The sequence below is a fragment of the Chenopodium quinoa genome, unplaced genomic scaffold (genome assembly GCF_001683475.1).
Source record: "Chenopodium quinoa cultivar QQ74 unplaced genomic scaffold, ASM168347v1, whole genome shotgun sequence".
In the NCBI taxonomy this organism is placed as follows: domain Eukaryota; kingdom Viridiplantae; phylum Streptophyta; class Magnoliopsida; order Caryophyllales; family Amaranthaceae; genus Chenopodium; species Chenopodium quinoa.
The window spans coordinates 1,522,165-1,539,229 of record NW_018742345.1 but is presented as its reverse complement, the minus strand read 5'-3'; the positions used below and the strand labels follow the sequence as shown (position 1 = coordinate 1,539,229).

The 17,065-nt window shown below is 43.0% G+C and overlaps 1 long non-coding RNA gene across 1 annotated transcript; it reads left to right on the top strand.

Moving 5' to 3' along the window:
* Window positions 1-924: 924 nt before the first annotated feature.
* LOC110693332 lies at window positions 925-2,188 on the top strand. The gene is made up of 2 exons (XR_002505578.1): window positions 925-1,281; window positions 1,978-2,188. It is a non-coding gene; the product is annotated as an uncharacterized LOC110693332 (long non-coding RNA).
* Window positions 2,189-17,065: the final 14,877 nt, after the last annotated feature.

Below are 17,065 nucleotides of genomic sequence, written 5' to 3'. Positions count from 1 at the left end.
ATCAGAAATTAGACATTCATACCTTTCCAATGATATCCTACACTCATAATTCCGAATTTGCAATCAAAAGTTATGAAAGTTTTTTAAACGCGTTTTCGCATAAGGCAAACCGCATCCCAACGCAACTCAGTAAGTTGCGCGCGCCTGGCGCGCACGACTCATTGAGATGCGTGCGGCACCTAACGCAACTCAGAGTGTTACGCACGCCACTTGACGGCTCGACTTTAAAACCCTAACCTAGATCCTTACGCCTATAAATAGGAGTCTTCGTTCAGCATTATGAGGACCGGAAAATCAGAATTAAAAATCCTAGCATTCTCAAAACCCTAATCTCTCAAGTTCTCTTACTATCATACTAATTTTCTTCTATCATCCAAAATACTTTCCAACCCTAATTGAATCCATTGAAGTCTTTGGAGGTACAAAGAAGAAAGAAAGTTAATAAACACATTAAACAGAGATTTAACATAAAAGAAGAAAGCTTAAGTTCCTTATGAGCACTTATATAAATAATTTTTCTTTTATTTTTTAAATAACTTTAATTGAATAGATAGTGTTGTTTGATCACTTAAAACACACTTCTAATTAATTAATTCACATAGTATTCTTTTGTTAATCAAGACTAGAATTTGATAATTAATTGTTGTTTTATCACTTAAGACAAGGCGAATATTGTTTATTTTGTTCTTGTCTATGAATATTGATTAAATAAGAATAACGACTTTTGCAATATAATTCCTACGGGATTGACGCTTGTAAATAAAATAATCTAACTTAGTTTTTAGGAACCATGTTGCATATATTGTTTCGTAATGAAATTGTGAAAAAGGAAGAGCTAATAGAGGTAGTACTAGGGCTAAGATAGCAAATCCCCTCTAAAAGGAATGTTATATTGACACTAGGTGAAAAAATTAGAATGGCACCGGTTCTTCAAAACCGGTGGCAAAAACATGGGTTAAAGTAGGCGGGTTTTTTAGAAGAGGTTTTTGGCACCGGTTTGAACCGAACCTTTGCCAAAAACCTTTTTTTTTAAAAAAAATCCCTTATATATTTCCCTAAACCCTACCCTCCCTCATACTCGGCCTCCTTCCTCTCTTCTCTCTCCTGATCTCCTCTAGCCTCCTCTCTGCTCTCTCCTCTCCTCTCCTCTCTTCTCTCTCCTCTCTCCTCTCCCTAAAAAAAACCCCCTTGTTCACCTAAACACCACCGAAGACGACCACCAACACCACCACCAAGTCCAATACTCAAGACCACGAACAACAACGAATCTAATCAAGATGGGTTTGATTTTTTAGTTTAATTTTTCGATTTTTCTGGGTTTGTGTTTATTGGGTGTTTTTTGGGTTTGATTTTGGATTTTAATTCGAATTTTCTCTGGGCTTCATTAATTGATTTGAATCGATTTTCGGATTTCGATTTTCTGGGTTTATTGCATGTGTTTTTTTTTCGATTTTGATTTTTGGATTTCGATTTCTGATTTCGATTTTCTGGGTTTATTGCATGTGTTTTTTTTTCGATTTTCAGGATTTAAATCGATTTTATGGGTTCTTGCATGTGTTTGATTTTGGATTTTAATTCGTTTTAATTTTTCAATTTTTCTGGGTTTATTTTTTTTCGATGTCTGGGGTTATATTTTTTCTGGGTTAATTTTTTTTTTTCAATTTCGATTTCGAGGTTGGATTTTCTGGGTTTATTGCATGTGTTTTTTTTTCAATTTCGATTTCGAGGTTGAATTTTTTTCTGGGTTGATTTTTTTTTTCCTGGGTTTCATTTTGATTTTTTTTTTTTCCGATTTCTGATTTATTATTTTTTTACTGGGTTTCAATTCGATTGTCTTACATTTGAATTTCTGGTTTTTTTTTTCTGGGTTTGAATTCCTGCTTTATTTTTCTGGGTTTTAATTTTTTGGATTGAATTTCTAGTTTTTTTTGTTTTTCGAAGCTTATTTATATTAATTTTTTTTTTTAATTGGTGCAGGTACATCAATTTAGATCTTAAATTGAAGAATCAAGATTCAAGAATATTGATTTAGATGTGTAGGGTTTTTTTATTTATATTCTAATTTTTTTTATTTACGAGTATATTGTAATTTTTTATTTATAATGTAAATTTTTTTATTTATTTATATGTTGTAATTGATTGTAATTTTTTTTTTTGATTATGTATTGTAAAATTTGGATTATATTGATTGAAATCGTCATATTTAATTGTGATTTTTTTTTATTTAATTGTTAAGTAAAAAATGACAAAAAAAAATTATATATATAATGGGCATTTTTGGCACCGGTTAACCGGTGTCAAAAACAATGGAAAAAAAATATTTGGGCTATTTATGGCACCGGTTAACCGGTGCCAAAAACTATTTTTGCCACCGGTTTGAACCGGTGGCTTTTCATGCTCGTAATTGGGACCCCCCACATTGGCACCGGTTCAAAACCGGTGGCATTGAGGGGTTTTGAACCGGTGCCAATTACGTTTTTTCACGTAGTGTGATACCCTTGCTCCCGAACTCATTTCTGGTTTATGTAGACTAATTTGGGCATGGTAAACTTACGATTCGTGCTAATTATCCCTTGAACTTTACTTGGGAGAAAGGCATGAACGAGGTTTATGAGTTTTCCTAAAACTCATTGGCGACTCTTACTTGTTTCTTACAAAAAAGCGTGATAAGAGTATCATTTCTAATTCAAGGTCTCCCAAATAGTTAGGAATTCAAACCCTAATACACCGTAACAATTGTAATGTCCTAGACTTTTAAAGGGCCATGGGCATCTAAGGAGAAGAATCTCTTATAATGGGAACACCCTCCTTACACAAACTACGTCTTCAATTATGTTTACCATTTCCTCCTCCGTTTTATTCATAATGGGACCTCTGGCTCCTCCAATTAGACACGACTTTCCTTGAGGACTTAATTAATTTAATTTTTTCTTATAATTTTATAATCGTATCTAGCATTAATTCCTCGACCAACTAAGAATCAAGGGTTTGACGATACACCACTAAGGAGTGATGTCAAAGTTTTGAAATTGTCTGCTGATGAAGGTGGTAACGGGAAGAGGAGATGCAAGTATTGCAACAAAGAACTAAGTTGTTCTTATTCTAAAGTAAAAAAGTGTTTGATTAAAATTCCCTACCAAGGTATTTCACCTTGTACAATCATAGACGACATATATTGCGAGATTAAGAGGGAAAATGATGAAGCTGAACAGAAGAAAAGGTCTCGTAATTTAAGCATCAAACAAAAGTAGGATTACGTCTCTCTTCATGAAGGTTCGGATTTAGCTCATTCAAAGAAAAGAAAAGATGCATTGGAGTTATCTTTTAATGTGTTAAAAAGGGAAGAAGCTGACAAAGAATGTCCTATGATGTTTTATATGGGTATGCTCTCTTTCAACTTTGTAAGAAATCCTTACTTCAGAAAATTTTGTCAAAGGCTAGCCAATGGACACTTGCATGGGTTTCTTCCTCCTACTTATGGAAGACTCAAAACAACTTTACTATTTTAATTGAAAGCTCATGTTGCAAAATTACTTTACCCAATTCGAGACAGTTAGGTGAAGAAAGGAGTTTCAATTTTCTCTAACGGTTGGCAAGATCTTACATCAAAGCCTTTGATAAATATAATGGCTGCCTCAGATGCTGGCTCTATTTATTTGAAAGCTTTTGATGCAAGTGAAATCCTTACAAAAGACGCTGACTATATGGTAGGTTTGTTCTCTGAAATTATTGAAGATGTAGGTTCATTTAATATTGTTTAGATTGTAACTAATAATGCTGCAAATTATAAAGCAGATGGTCGTGCAATTAAAAAAAAAATATCCTACAATTTTTGGACACCTTGTGTTGTTTATTGCGTAAACTTGGTTTTGAAATCTATATGTGAACCTAGTGAGAAAGTTAACCATTACAAAGAGTGTAAATGGATTTCAGATTTAGTGAAGCAAGTTGATGAAATTAATTATATTATTCAAAATCATGGTTTGTTCAAAACAGTTTTTGAACGTTATTTTGATTTTAAGACTCTTTAAGGTTGTTGAAACTAGGTTTGGGTCTAAGATAGTGATGACAACTAGGCTAAGAATTGTAAGCGATGTTCTTGAAAAAACTGTGATAGATATTGGCTGGAAGAAATTTAAGGTGATTGGGAAGGGTGCTGTTGAACTTAAGGCGAGGGAGTTTAAGGATTTATTCACTTCTAAAAATTTGGCCAAAGAGACCCGTTTGAATTAACCAAAGAGACTGCCTTAGAGGCGATCTCTAGCACAGCGATCTCTTTGGCAAAGAGACTGCTTTGTTAGAGGCGGTATCTAAAATGGGAAAGTTGAGACCGCCTCTTGAAGATAAGCGGTCTCAATTTTGAGAAAGTTGAGACTGCCTTTATGAGAAAAGCGGCCTCTCTTTTCTAAAAACTAAGACCGCCTATCTAAATTAGGTAGTCTTTGTTAGAGGAAGTTGAGACCGCTTTTTAGGTATAATGGGTCTCTTTGGTCTCATTTTAAATAAAAAAAATTAAAAAAATTTAATTTGATTTTTAAAATTTAAATTACAATGTATAAAATTGTTGGAAAATTACAAGTATCAAATGCAGAAAACTTGAAAATAATGTACTCCAAATTCGTATATAAATTATTGTAATCGGTCTAAAAATAATTACATTAACATATAAAATCCTAAGTGTTTCGGGGTTTTCTGATGTCCTGCGGGAGAGTTACAATTCCGAGACTGGAACCGGACGCCTGTACCTGCAAAATAACGGAGACTCCTGAGAGCTCCGCCTCCAACGGTCAAGTTAGTACCTGATTAAGGAGTAATCAATACAGAAATTAAAGTAATCAGATCTCTCTAGGTGAGAGTGCTTAGTGTTGGTAATCTGCGTTGTTAGCGAGATTAGCCGGTCGTTAATAAGTCTGTTCTTCTCTGCTTGATCTCTTAATTATTTGGTCCTTTGATTAATGAGGATTAATCGAGTATTTATAGCCTTGGGAAGCGTGCAACTCTCTAGGTTTAAGGTAAACCTAGGGCTGATCGGGCCTCTAGACTGAATTGGGCCTTGATGGCCGGTTGTCCCACTTAGCATGGGTGGACACGTGGCGTGTCTTAAGTGGTCCGTGGAGGACGTATCTGTGACTGACACGTGGCAAGCTCCTGTTGGCCTTCGTGAAGGACACGTGGCGGAACCTGGTTGGTCCACTTGTCAGACGGTGATTGGTGGATAAAAATCCCTTAATCATTTGCCCCTCACAGGTGGCACGCGACTGGTCACGTGTCGCCTGTGACAGGTGTCGCACGGTGACAGGCGACGGCCCGTTACAGGTGTCACCTTGCAGACGGCCGAGAGATTTTCCCGCCCAAATTTGAATTCGGAAGCGACCCTTCGCCTTCTCATTTTGCCTATAAAAGGAAGTGCTGACTTCGGTCATTTTCACATTTGAGAACTTTTGCGAGAACATTCGGACCCCTGAACTTGCTCTGACATTTTCGGACTTTTTCTGCCTACCGCCTGTTCTGACAAGCCGACTGACCCGAACTTCCAGGACTTCATCAACCGTCACCCGTTCAGGTAACTCAGTTCTCTTACTCTTAATTTTCTTTTTATTTTTTGAAATGGCACCATGGAAGCACACGACACGCCCTAAGTTAGTGATCAGCCGGTCACCGGGGACGGCTGAATCTAGGACTAGGAGTGCCGCCTGCCCTTTTCTGGACCCATCTTTGCCCTTTATACAAAGTCCGACTGAATCTGTGTCTATGCAGAACGTGATGGCCAGAACAAAAAAGACTGCTATGATATCAAACTCAGACGGCTCCTCCCAAAGGGTGCTCCTTAGCGAAACATCTGACCAGGCGCCAGATGTAGAACGAGGCGACTGTCAAGCTGACAGTTCTGAGAGAGGGACCAAGGTGTTCCCTTCTCATCTAACCGTGGACATGTCTAATTTTCCTTCTGCTCCTTCTAAGGGAGAGGAGGCGGGCCCCTCTAGGAGAGGGGAGGAGTCGTCCTCTTCGGACTCGTCAGGGGACGAGTCCGAATCCAGCTCTTCTGACCATAGTTCTTCTGGCTCAGAAGAAAAACATAGCCGCCTACAAGAGGCGAGAAGTTCTCATGCAGTGGAGAAGGGGGATAATTGGGCAGAGCCGTCCGCCTCTTACAGAGAGGAAAACGCCCCCTACTACTGCAGGGTGCCCCGGGGCCGGATTGCAACCATGCGAGACAACGTGGCGAGCTTTATTGCTAACCACAAAATGGGCCCGGAGTATTTACTGTTTGTGCCGGATCCAGAAGATACTGTCGTCTGGCCGGCTGGTACCAGCTATGGTGACGGCTGCTTTGGCTGCTATGTGGCGGCCATCAAAGCTGGACTGCGCTTCCCATTACATCCGACTGTTCAGCGGATTTTAGATGGGTATGATCTGGGGTTATGGCAGTTAGCCCCCAACTCTTGGGTAAACGTACTCGGCTATGTGGCCGGGTGCGAACTGAACGGGGTGGAGCCAAGTTTTGAGGCTTTCGCCCACATGAACTATCTCAGCCGGACCCCTAAGTCGGGAGGTACCGGCTGGTATCAACTAACAAGCCATAGGGGTTACCTCATGACGAGAGGTAAGGCAAACAAATGGAAGGATTGGCGGAACACCTTCCTTATTATCGAGAGTTCAGACACAGAGCTGAACAAACGTTTTAACAAGTGGAACAGGGATCCGCCTCTTCTCGCAGGCGGCCGCAGCATGCCGCCTGTTCCCCCAAAGGCTAAAAAAGAGATCCTAGACAAAGGACTCTTCAAAGTAGAGACTAGGGTGAACTCTACTTCAGGGGTACGAGAGCAAGTACCCCTAAATTGCGTCCCGAGCTTCAAGTGGCTCTATGACGAGTACTTCTTGGCCGCCTGTGGCCTCGGCAGTCGGTGCTCTAGAGGTAGCCGGCCTGACGAATACTCTGTTTTTTCACGCTTTGTTTACTTGGGATTTTTACTAACTTTGCTGTTTATTTCTTTCAGCCGACGCCATGAGTAAAATAACAGCATCTAAGACTGCGGCGGCCATGCTGCGGGTCTCGCTATTGAAGCAGTCGTATGCCGACTCCCCCAGCAAGGAGGCACCCTTGGTAAGCTTTGAAAACTCTTCTCCTTTTAGTTGTCTTGTGCATATACTAACTCTTTTTGTTTTCAGTCTGGCACTCCAAGGGCTTCTTCCTCGCAACAGCCGGACCCCAAGGCCCGGAGGACGACTGTTGCCAGCTCTCCTGGGTCTTCCAGGAAAACAGTGGCGACTGAGAAGCAGCCGGCCACTTCTTCAAAAACCCAGGCGGGGCCGCCTAGATGTATGGACCCTCACTTGTAAAAAACTCACCCTTGCTTCCTTCTTGATTAAGTCTAACTTGTTTTATCCTTTTACTTAATGCAGCCGGCCCCCAGGGACTTGACTTGGTTGAGGTAGCCAAGTCAATGGTTAAAGTAGTTCCTCCATCTGACAGGGAGGCGGTCAAGGGTGCCGGCACCCTTGACCTCGATGGAATTTCAGGGATCCTAGCTGAGGTATACTTAGCACCTTTTTGAGCTTTTGAGTTCCAGGACGCCTGTTAACTCTTTTGATTGGAAACTGACGCCTGTTTTTCTTTGTACTTAGGCCCTGCTCCGAGTCAACAGCCTTCGCAAGCCGATTGATCGGAAAAACAAAGAGGTAAAGGCCGCAAAGGCTATGGCTGCCTCCAGCTGTGATAAGGCAATGTTTCAAATTGCCCAAAATGAAGTACTGACCCTTGATCTTCTTTATTATCAGGCGCAGGCGACCGCCGCTGTTCGGGCTCAGCTAGAGGCGGCCCAAAAGAAGGTTGACGAGCTGGAGGGGACCGTCACCAACCTTAAAGCCGAGCTGAAACCCCTTCGCCAAAAAATGCACTCTTACGAAGCCATGGAGAAATCTTTGGCTAACGTAAAAGAACGCCTGGTGAACCAGGAGAAGAGTCTTACCCAAGAGCTCTCGGACAAGGCCGAGCAAGAGAAACAAGAGCTCGTCCGGGAGATGGTGGAAGACTCCGCCCAAATCCAACGCATGACCTGGGAACGACTGTTCCCCAGTGCCGACTTTGCCTCATGGGAAAAAACGTACCGCCAGTGTTCGGAAATATATAATCAACAGATCCTGGCGGCTGCTGAAGAAGAGGCGTTGGACGTTGCGTTGGAGGAGGAAGAGCCGGTTGTGGCGCTTGTGCCACTTGGGGGTAAGGCATCAAAAGATGATGCAGCTAAGGCCGAGTCCAGCAAGAAGAGTGCTGACCAGGCGGCTGCTGCTGATACTGAACTGCCCCCTTCTTAAGCTTTAAGTATTTTTTTTCTTTTCACGGCCTGCGTGCCGTTTGCTTTGTAATTACCCGGCCAGGGGGCCGGGGTTTTGAATATTCTGCTGGTCTTTTATGGCCGGCTCATTTTAATCAAATATTTTGTTTTTGTTCAAATTTGTCTAAGTATTTGAAATTTGCTCACTTGACCGACTGTTGTGTATGGCCGAACGTTAAGACAGGTACAAATAGTAAGTATGCCGCCTATGCCCCTGGACGACTGGTTGTCTGTTTCCAGGATAGATGATCAGTCGGCCATTTCATCAATCGGTATTCGAACTCTTTATTCGATTTGACCAAGTAAATAGAATTACCTAGTAGCCAAGGAATTGTAAAGGTACAGACGGCATGCCCCTCGTAATACAATATTGAATAGTAAGTGCAAACTTTATTAAGTAGCTCTTTACTTTACATCATTCAGAAGAAATATTTTTTAAGGTTATCTACATTCCAGGTTCGAGGCAACGGTTGTCCGTCTGGTGTTTCCAGACGGTAGGTACCGTCCCTGACTTCCGCATAGATTCGGTAGGGTCCTTCCCAGTTGGGAGTTAGTTTTCCAGACTCATTGGCCCTACCAACTGCTTCCATTTTTCTAAGTACAAAGTCCCCTACTTTGAGTGGACGCCTGTGTACTTTCTTGTTGTATGATCTAGTCATTCTTAGGCGATAGATCTCATGGCGCAAAACAGCATTGCCCCTCTTTTCAGGAAGTGAGTCTAATGCCAGGCGCATAGCTTCCCAGTTTGCCTCTTCGTCATATAGCATTACTCGAAGAGTCGGCTCGTAGTGTTCTATTGGAAGAACAGCTTCTGCACCATAAGTTAGGAGGAAAGGAGTTTCTCCAGTCGCCCCTTTTTCAGTCGTCCTAATGGCCCAAAGAACATGTGGTAGTTCATCTGCCCATAGGCCGCCTGCTCGTTCAATCTTTTTCTTGAGACCGTCTGAGATGATTTTATTAAAGGCTTCTACCTGGCCGTTTGCTTGTGGACGGCCGACAGATGCAAAGTAATGTGCAATTCCTTGGTCTCCCAACCAGCTTTTGAGAACAGGCGTCTCAAATTGGGGACCATTATCAAAAACCATAGACATGGGAACCCCGAACCGAGTGATGACGTTTTTCCAAATGAATGAAATTACATCTTTCGTCTTGATTCCCTTTACAGCCTCCGCCTCTACCCATTTAGTGAAGTAGTCAACGGCAACAAGTATATACCTTCTGCCGCCTGTTGCAGGCGTATATGGACCCAGAATGTCCATGCCCCACTTAGCAAACGGTAGTGGGCTGTGAATGGTAGTGAGGTCAGTAGCCGGACGGTGAATTAATTTGCCAAACCTTTGGCACTTGTCACATTTTTTCACCATCTCCATTGCATCTGCTTCCAAAGTAGGCCAAAAGTAGCCCTGCCGCCTTGCCCTTTGAGCAAGCATCCTACCACCTATATGGGAAGCACAGAAACCAGAGTGAAGATCATCTAGTATCTCTCGTCCCTTTTCAGGAGTAACACACTTTAAGAAGGGTTGAAGGTGCCCCCTCTTGTGAAGTTCTCCCTGTATTATTTCAAAACAGGAGGCTCGTTTTTTCAGTGCTGCCGCCTGTTGAGGATCATCCGGTAGTGTACCGTTTGTCAGATATGCCCTAATTGAATCCATCCAGGTTGAGGTTCTGTCTAGAATTCCAATAGGGTTTTCCTCGATGCTTCTCTTCTCCATTACTTCCCAAAACACAGTTCGAGGAGTATCGGAGGAGGCGGATGATGCTAATTTCGAAAGTGCATCTGCCTGGTTGTTTTCTGATCTCGGCACTTGGATCAGATGGAAATCCTCAAGGGAGCCGACTGCTTGTCGGACCGCCTGTAAATACTTGATCATGGCCGGATGTGTCGCTTCGTATTCGCCATTGTACTGACTCACTATCAGTTGTGAATCAGAACAGGCGTCTATTTTCATTGCCCCTGCCGCTTTACACATGCGGATCCCGGCTAGTAAAGCTTCATATTCTGCCTCATTGTTTGAAGCCTGGAAACTGAAGCGTAGAGCATACTCGAACCTGTCGCCCTCTGGAGATTGACATACGACGCCTGCTCCACAACCGTTTGAAGTAGAGCTTCCGTCCACATATACCTTCCAGACTTGGTCTGGAACTTGAGAGTCAGGAGGACGAGTCATCTCTACAATAAAGTCAGCAAAGGCTTGCCCCTTCACTGCTTTTCTAGGCTCGAAAGTAACTTCGAGACTCTGCATTTCTATGGCCCATTTTATCATTCGTCCGGACGACTCCATGGTGGTAAGGGGCCGCTTGATCGGTTGGTCGGTATACACGACGACTGCATGTGCCAGAAAATAGGGCTTCAATTTTTTAACAGCCATGAAGAGTGCAAGACCAAATTTCTCCACTAGGGGATACCTCAACTCGGCATTTTTCAGTACGTGACTGACAAAGTAGACCGGAAGTTGACAGTCGTCCCTTTCAGCAAGGAGCACCGCGCTTAACGCATGATCAGAGACGGCCAGGTACATGTAGAGATTTTCTTTGGGCAAAGGGCTGACCAGCCTCGGCAAGGAATGCAAGTGAACCTTTAATTTCTGGAAGGCGGCCTCAGCATCCGGCCCCCATTCAAACCTTGCCTTTTTCTTAATTGCCTGGAAAAAGTATAGGCATTTGTCGCCTGATCGACTTAGGAATCTTCCCAAGGCCGCCAGACAACCTGTTAACTTCTGAACCTCTCGGACGGTACGAGGTGACTGCATGTCAATGACCGCCTGTACCTTCTCAGGGTTCGCCTCTATTCCTCTCTGGTTGATAAGGAATCCGAGAAATTTCCCAGACTCAACTCCAAATACACATTTCTTGGGATTGAGCATGACATGGTGCCGCCTGAGTGTGGCGAAAGTTTCTCGGAGGTCCGTCAGATGATCTTTCTGAAGTTTAATCTTGACAATCATATCATCAATGTATGCCTCGACGTTTCTCCCAATCTGATCAAAGAACACTGTGTTTATCATTCGTTGGAAGGTTGCCGGGGCATTCTTAAGACCAAACGGCATGACCGTGTAACAGTATAATCCCTGATCAGTGACGAAGGCCGTCTTCTCCTGATCTTTCTTCCATAAAGGAATTTGATGAAAACCAGAATAGGCGTCCATAAAACTCATCAGGGCATGGCCGGCTGTTGAGTCGACCAGGTTATCAATTTTAGGCAGAGGGTAACTGTCTTTGGGGCACGCCTTGTTCAAGTCTGTGTAGTCTACACACATTCGCCAGGTGCCATTCGGCTTTTTAACAAGTACCACATTTGCAACCCAATCTGGGAAGTAACATTGCCGAATGAACCCTGCATCAAGTAATTTTTTGACTTCGGCGGCTGCCGCCTGACCTCTTTCTTCACCATGGTTCCGTTTCTTTTGTCGTACCGGCTTCTTTTTCGGATCCACAGCGAGTTTGTGTACTGCCAGATCAGGACTAATGCCTGGCATTTCATGGACTTCAAATGCAAAGATGTCCTTGTATTCTTTCAACAGGTTGTGAAAGTCGTCACCAAGGTTTCTCAGAGCAGTCGTCCCTACTTTGACTGTTCGGTCAGGATGGGAGTCGTCTAATATCAGGTCCGCATGCTCACCAGCCGGCTGAGGGCGGAACTCATCCGGCCGGTCCTCTGCCAGTGATTGCTATTTTCTCGCTTTTCTTGCGGACTCAGTCTGGGGTGCCTTTCTCTTTTTGTCGCCTGTTTCTTGAACAGGCGCACTTTCCTTGACATTGTCAAGGTCTGTTTTTTCTCCACTTGACCCAGTGGCCATAACAGTGGGCTTGACATCCGAGAGATAGCACTCTCGGGCCATCCTCTGATCTCCCCTAAGGGAGCCGACTGTTCCATTGTCCTTTTCAAACTTAAGCAGCATAAGTGACGGGATTATAACAGCCTTGGAATTATTCAGGGTTGGTCGACCCAGAATCATGTTGTAGGCAGAGAGTTCCTCTACCACTAGGAACCGGACTACCATGTGTCGTCCTTCCCCTTTTTCGCCCAGGCGGATGGGTAGATCTACTCGTCCCAGTGGGTGGACGACTCCTCCCCCAAACCCTATTAAAGGGTGGGAGGCCGGATGTATGCAATCCGTCTGATATTTCAGTTTTGACAGACATTTGCTGCTGATGAGATCTGAAGAGCTCCCGGTATCTATGAGGATTCGACCAACTCTCTGGTTGGCCACTTTACATTCAATAACGAGAGGGTCGTCATGCGGCCCCCTTATTCCTCCTAGATCCTCTTCAGTGATGACAATCTCAGGAAATGTATATTTGGACGGTCGTTCTTGGTGAACGGAATTTACATCTAACCGCCTTATATTATCTTTGTTGCCCCTAATAGTGGGGCCGCCTCCTGAGAAGCCGCCTGCAATGGTGTAGACGACTGCATCATCTGTATCAGAACTGTCGGCCTGCTGATTCTTTTTGGCCGACTGCTTTTTTGAGGAAGTGTTTCCCGTAGATTTCTTGACATAAGTGTCAAGATCACCTTGATCAGCCAAGCGGTCTAGGTACCACATGAGACTGATGCAGTCATTGGTGTGATGACCAATGTCATCATGATAAGCACAGATTTTGTCTTGGTTCCGGTTGCTCGCAGAACCCTTCATGGGGAGCGGCTTCTCAATTGAGAGCCGTCCCTTTATTTCTTTTAGGATAAACTGGTTATCCTTGTTAAACACATACTTTGGGGAGTATGGTTTGAATTCTTTTTTCTTTTTCTGGGCCGGCTGTTTAGAGGAATCAGCCGCCCAGACCTCTTTTCTTTTTTCATCTTTGTTGGACGACTGTTTCTGTCGTCTCTCTCTGTTGTCGAACCTCTTCCCGTCCGACTGTTTTATCGTACACAGATCAGTCGCCTGTATATAGGCTTCTGCTTCAATCAAGGCCTCTTGAAGTGTCGCCACCCTTTTTCGAACTAAATCAAATTTGAAGGTAGACCCATCTTTGAGACCTCTAAAAAAGTCAGTATAAGCTACCTCATCCGGTAACCCTTGAATCTGTATTCTCATCAGGTTGAACCGCCTGATGTAGGAACGAAGCCCCTCCTTTTCACCCTGCTGAATTGTTCCCAAATCAAGGGTTGTTTTCTTCGCAGGGATGTTCATTGCGAAGTTGGAGGCAAATAAGTAAGCAAGCGTCCTGAAGCTGTTTACACAACCAGTCGGCAGGTTGCCGAACCATTGCTGTGCAATTCCCTTGAGAGTCGCTGGGAAACACTTGCACCAAGTGGGATCATCCAACCCTTGAAGGTACATCAGGTTGGTGAATGCCATCAGATGGTCTTCCGGGTTAGTAGTGCCATCATAGGCGCCTACTAAAACATTTTTTACTTTGGTCGGCTGAGCGGCTTCAGTAATTTCCTTGGAGAAGGCCGACGGCTGTTCACCAAGTCTAAGCAGCCGTAGCTGCCAGTCCATAGGTTGGACGTTTTTTGCTGCAGGTCCACCAAATGGAGGTGGCTGCATAAAATATTGTTGTTGCGGCACAAATGGCAAGTTTGGTACCGCCTGTGCACTATGAAAGCCGGACTGACGGGAGGTGCCGCCTGACTGACTCTCATGGTACGACTGAGTTGGCCTCATAGAGGCATTTCGCAAACTGTCCTGAAAATTTGAAGTAGAAGCCGACTCTGATAATCGGTCACTCTTCTTCTGCTCTAGCAGGTGCCGAGCATCTGTGAACATTTGCTTTGACCCGTCCGCCTGAATATGACGAACCGATTTCCTATTTCCCGTAGGATAACGGAGTTTTGTGAAATCAAGAGCAGACGGCTCCCGCTTCTTAGATTTAGGATGGGGAGTCGCCTCTCGCCCTTGAACTGGCTTCCTCTTCAGTGAAGTGGAAGGTTTTTTGGCCGACTGCTCTTTGACTGAAGCAGGCGGTTTTTTGTTGATCAACTCTTGGATCTCTCCCTTGAAGCCCCTCATGAAGGTCATGAGTTCGTTCCTTGTGATGGGAGCAGACCCATCAGTCGGCTGTTGCCGAGCAAGCGATGCGCCTGCTGGCTCGCTTCCTGTTTGAAGATACTCCCGTTCCCTTATTTCAGTATGACGGGTACGGCGGGCCCTTAGGGTCCCGTCTGGAGCTGTATGAGTTTCAACTTCAAATTCACTTTCGGTATCATGGTCCGACTGAACTTGAGGGTCGTCTAGGGGACGCCTCTCTTCTGGAGTCGGTACAGACTTGGATGCCATCTCTGAAGTACTCTCCCCACAGACGGCGCCAAATGTTTCGGGGTTTTCTGATGTCCTGCGGGAGAGTTACAATTCCGAGACTGGAACCGGACGCCTGTACCTGCAAAATAACGGAGACTCCTGAGAGCTCCGCCTCCAACGGTCAAGTTAGTACCTGATTAAGGAGTAATCAATACAGAAATTAAAGTAATCAGATCTCTCTAGGTGAGAGTGCTTAGTGTTGGTAATCTGCGTTGTTAGCGAGATTAGCCGGTCGTTAATAAGTCTGTTCTTCTCTGCTTGATCTCTTAATTATTTGGTCCTTTGATTAATGAGGATTAATCGAGTATTTATAGCCTTGGGAAGCGTGCAACTCTCTAGGTTTAAGGTAAACCTAGGGCTGATCGGGCCTCTAGACTGAATTGGGCCTTGATGGCCGGTTGTCCCACTTGGCATGGGTGGACACGTGGCGTGTCTTAAGTGGTCCGTGGAGGACGTATCTGTGACTGACACGTGGCAAGCTCCTGTTGGCCTTCGTGAAGGACACGTGGCGGAACCTGGTTGGTCCACTTGTCAGACGGTGATTGGTGGATAAAAATCCCTTAATCACTAAGTACTCAAACTTCTTCGTCTCGAGATTTTTTTTTTTTTTTGTGAAAGCAGCATATCTGTCAAAGCAAAAACCACATAATTAATCAATAATAATTAAGATTATTAAGAACATACCACAAAACAACTTACCATTAAAACGATGAACACTAAACAAATTAAAAAAAATTCGGGTTCAACTCTCTTTAAAATTTGTTGCAATGCTTCTGGGTTTAAAATTTGTTCCAATGCTTCTAGGTTTTCAAGTATACATAATATAATTCACCCACTAACTTAATTTCATGAAACTAACAACATATAAAAACTTGAGAATTCCACTAAAATAACAAATTAAACAACAAATTAAAAAATGAAGACAATTATGAATTTAAACACATACAATGGTAACAGTAGCAATAACAGAAGCAATTGCAGCCATATAAACAATTACTCACCCAGAAAAAAAACGAAAAATTACTCACCCATATAAACCCAGAAAAAGAAAAAAGAAAAATTACTCACCCATATAACAGTTGCCTCTACCAAAATAAACCCAGAAAAAAACGCAAAATTACTCACCCATATAAACAATTGATATTCATAATAAATAAATATAAAATTGAAATTTATTACTAAAATTAAAAACCCAAATCAAGAAAAAGATAAAGAATAAGATCTGAAAATACCTTGAGCACATTCGGCTTTAATTTGATGGGGTTCAAGAGTGATGAGTGTCATTTATGGCACTCATAGGGTAGTCTTTTAGGATGATTTCATCCCTTTTTCATGCTTCTTCTCTTATTTTTGGTCCATTTTCCTTTAGTTCCTCTCTTTCCTTCTTTCTTTGTGTTTTTCGTGTTTTCTTCGTGTTTTCCTTTATTTGGCCCTTTTTCCCTTTTATTCCTTTTCTTTGTTTGCTCTTGTAGGTACCTAGGAGTTGTCTTTGCAAAGGGATCAAGATGAGCTATATTGACTAAGCAAGGAGGAAGCAATCTGCTCAGAGAGGGCTTGGAGAGGGCTTGGAGAGGGAATCATCTTTTTCCAGGTTGCCGCGGGCGCAGATCCTAAAGGCACGGGCAGGGGTTATGTTGCACCAAATTTGCCAAAATCGACCAGGAACTCCCCGCGGTTGCCCCAAGGGCTCCCCGCGGGCGCAGGTAGATTAGAGAGGGCGCTCCAGATTAGAGAGACCGCGGGCCTCTGATTACTCTTTGCGAGCAGGGCATTTTCCGCGCCCTTGCCGCGGGCGCGGGTGTTGCCTAGACAGCCCGCGGGGTTTGTTATGGGTTCCGTACCCATTTCCCTGCGGGCGCGTGATTTCTTAGAGAGGGCGCGAGGAACCTGTTTTCCTTCTTTGCTTATAAATACACTTGTAATTCCTTTTTGAAAACTAACTTTTAGATAATTTTTATTAGCTTAGTTTTAGAGAGAGAAGTTAGTGAGAAGTTAGAAAGAAGTTCTTGGATTTGGATTGGTATTTCAACATTGGTTCAATTGTGTTTGGATTTCTTCATCTTCAATCATTAATATTAGTGAGAATCTCTTCTTTTAGTTCATCTTTTTACTTGTTTGTCTTAGTTTCATGTTTGATTATTTGATTTCCTTGGATTTGAATTTGATATTGTAGTTGTGATATTTTTTTTCTCTTGATTTTGATTTAGAATGATGATCAATGCAATTTCTAGTGATTTGTTCTTGAGTTATACCATGATTAGTGAATAGATTAGTTGCTAGGGAGAAGGGGAAGCATGCTTGATTGATTATTTGTGCTAGTTGATGATCATTGATTGATGGAATTGTTGCAATTAAATTGGTTGACGTAGTTTTGCATGTGATTAATTAGATTAGGAGTGATCAACCTATAAGATTAATCTAGATTGCATTGCAATTCTTAATGACATGAACCATCAATTTGAGAATTGCTTTAATTTATTGAGT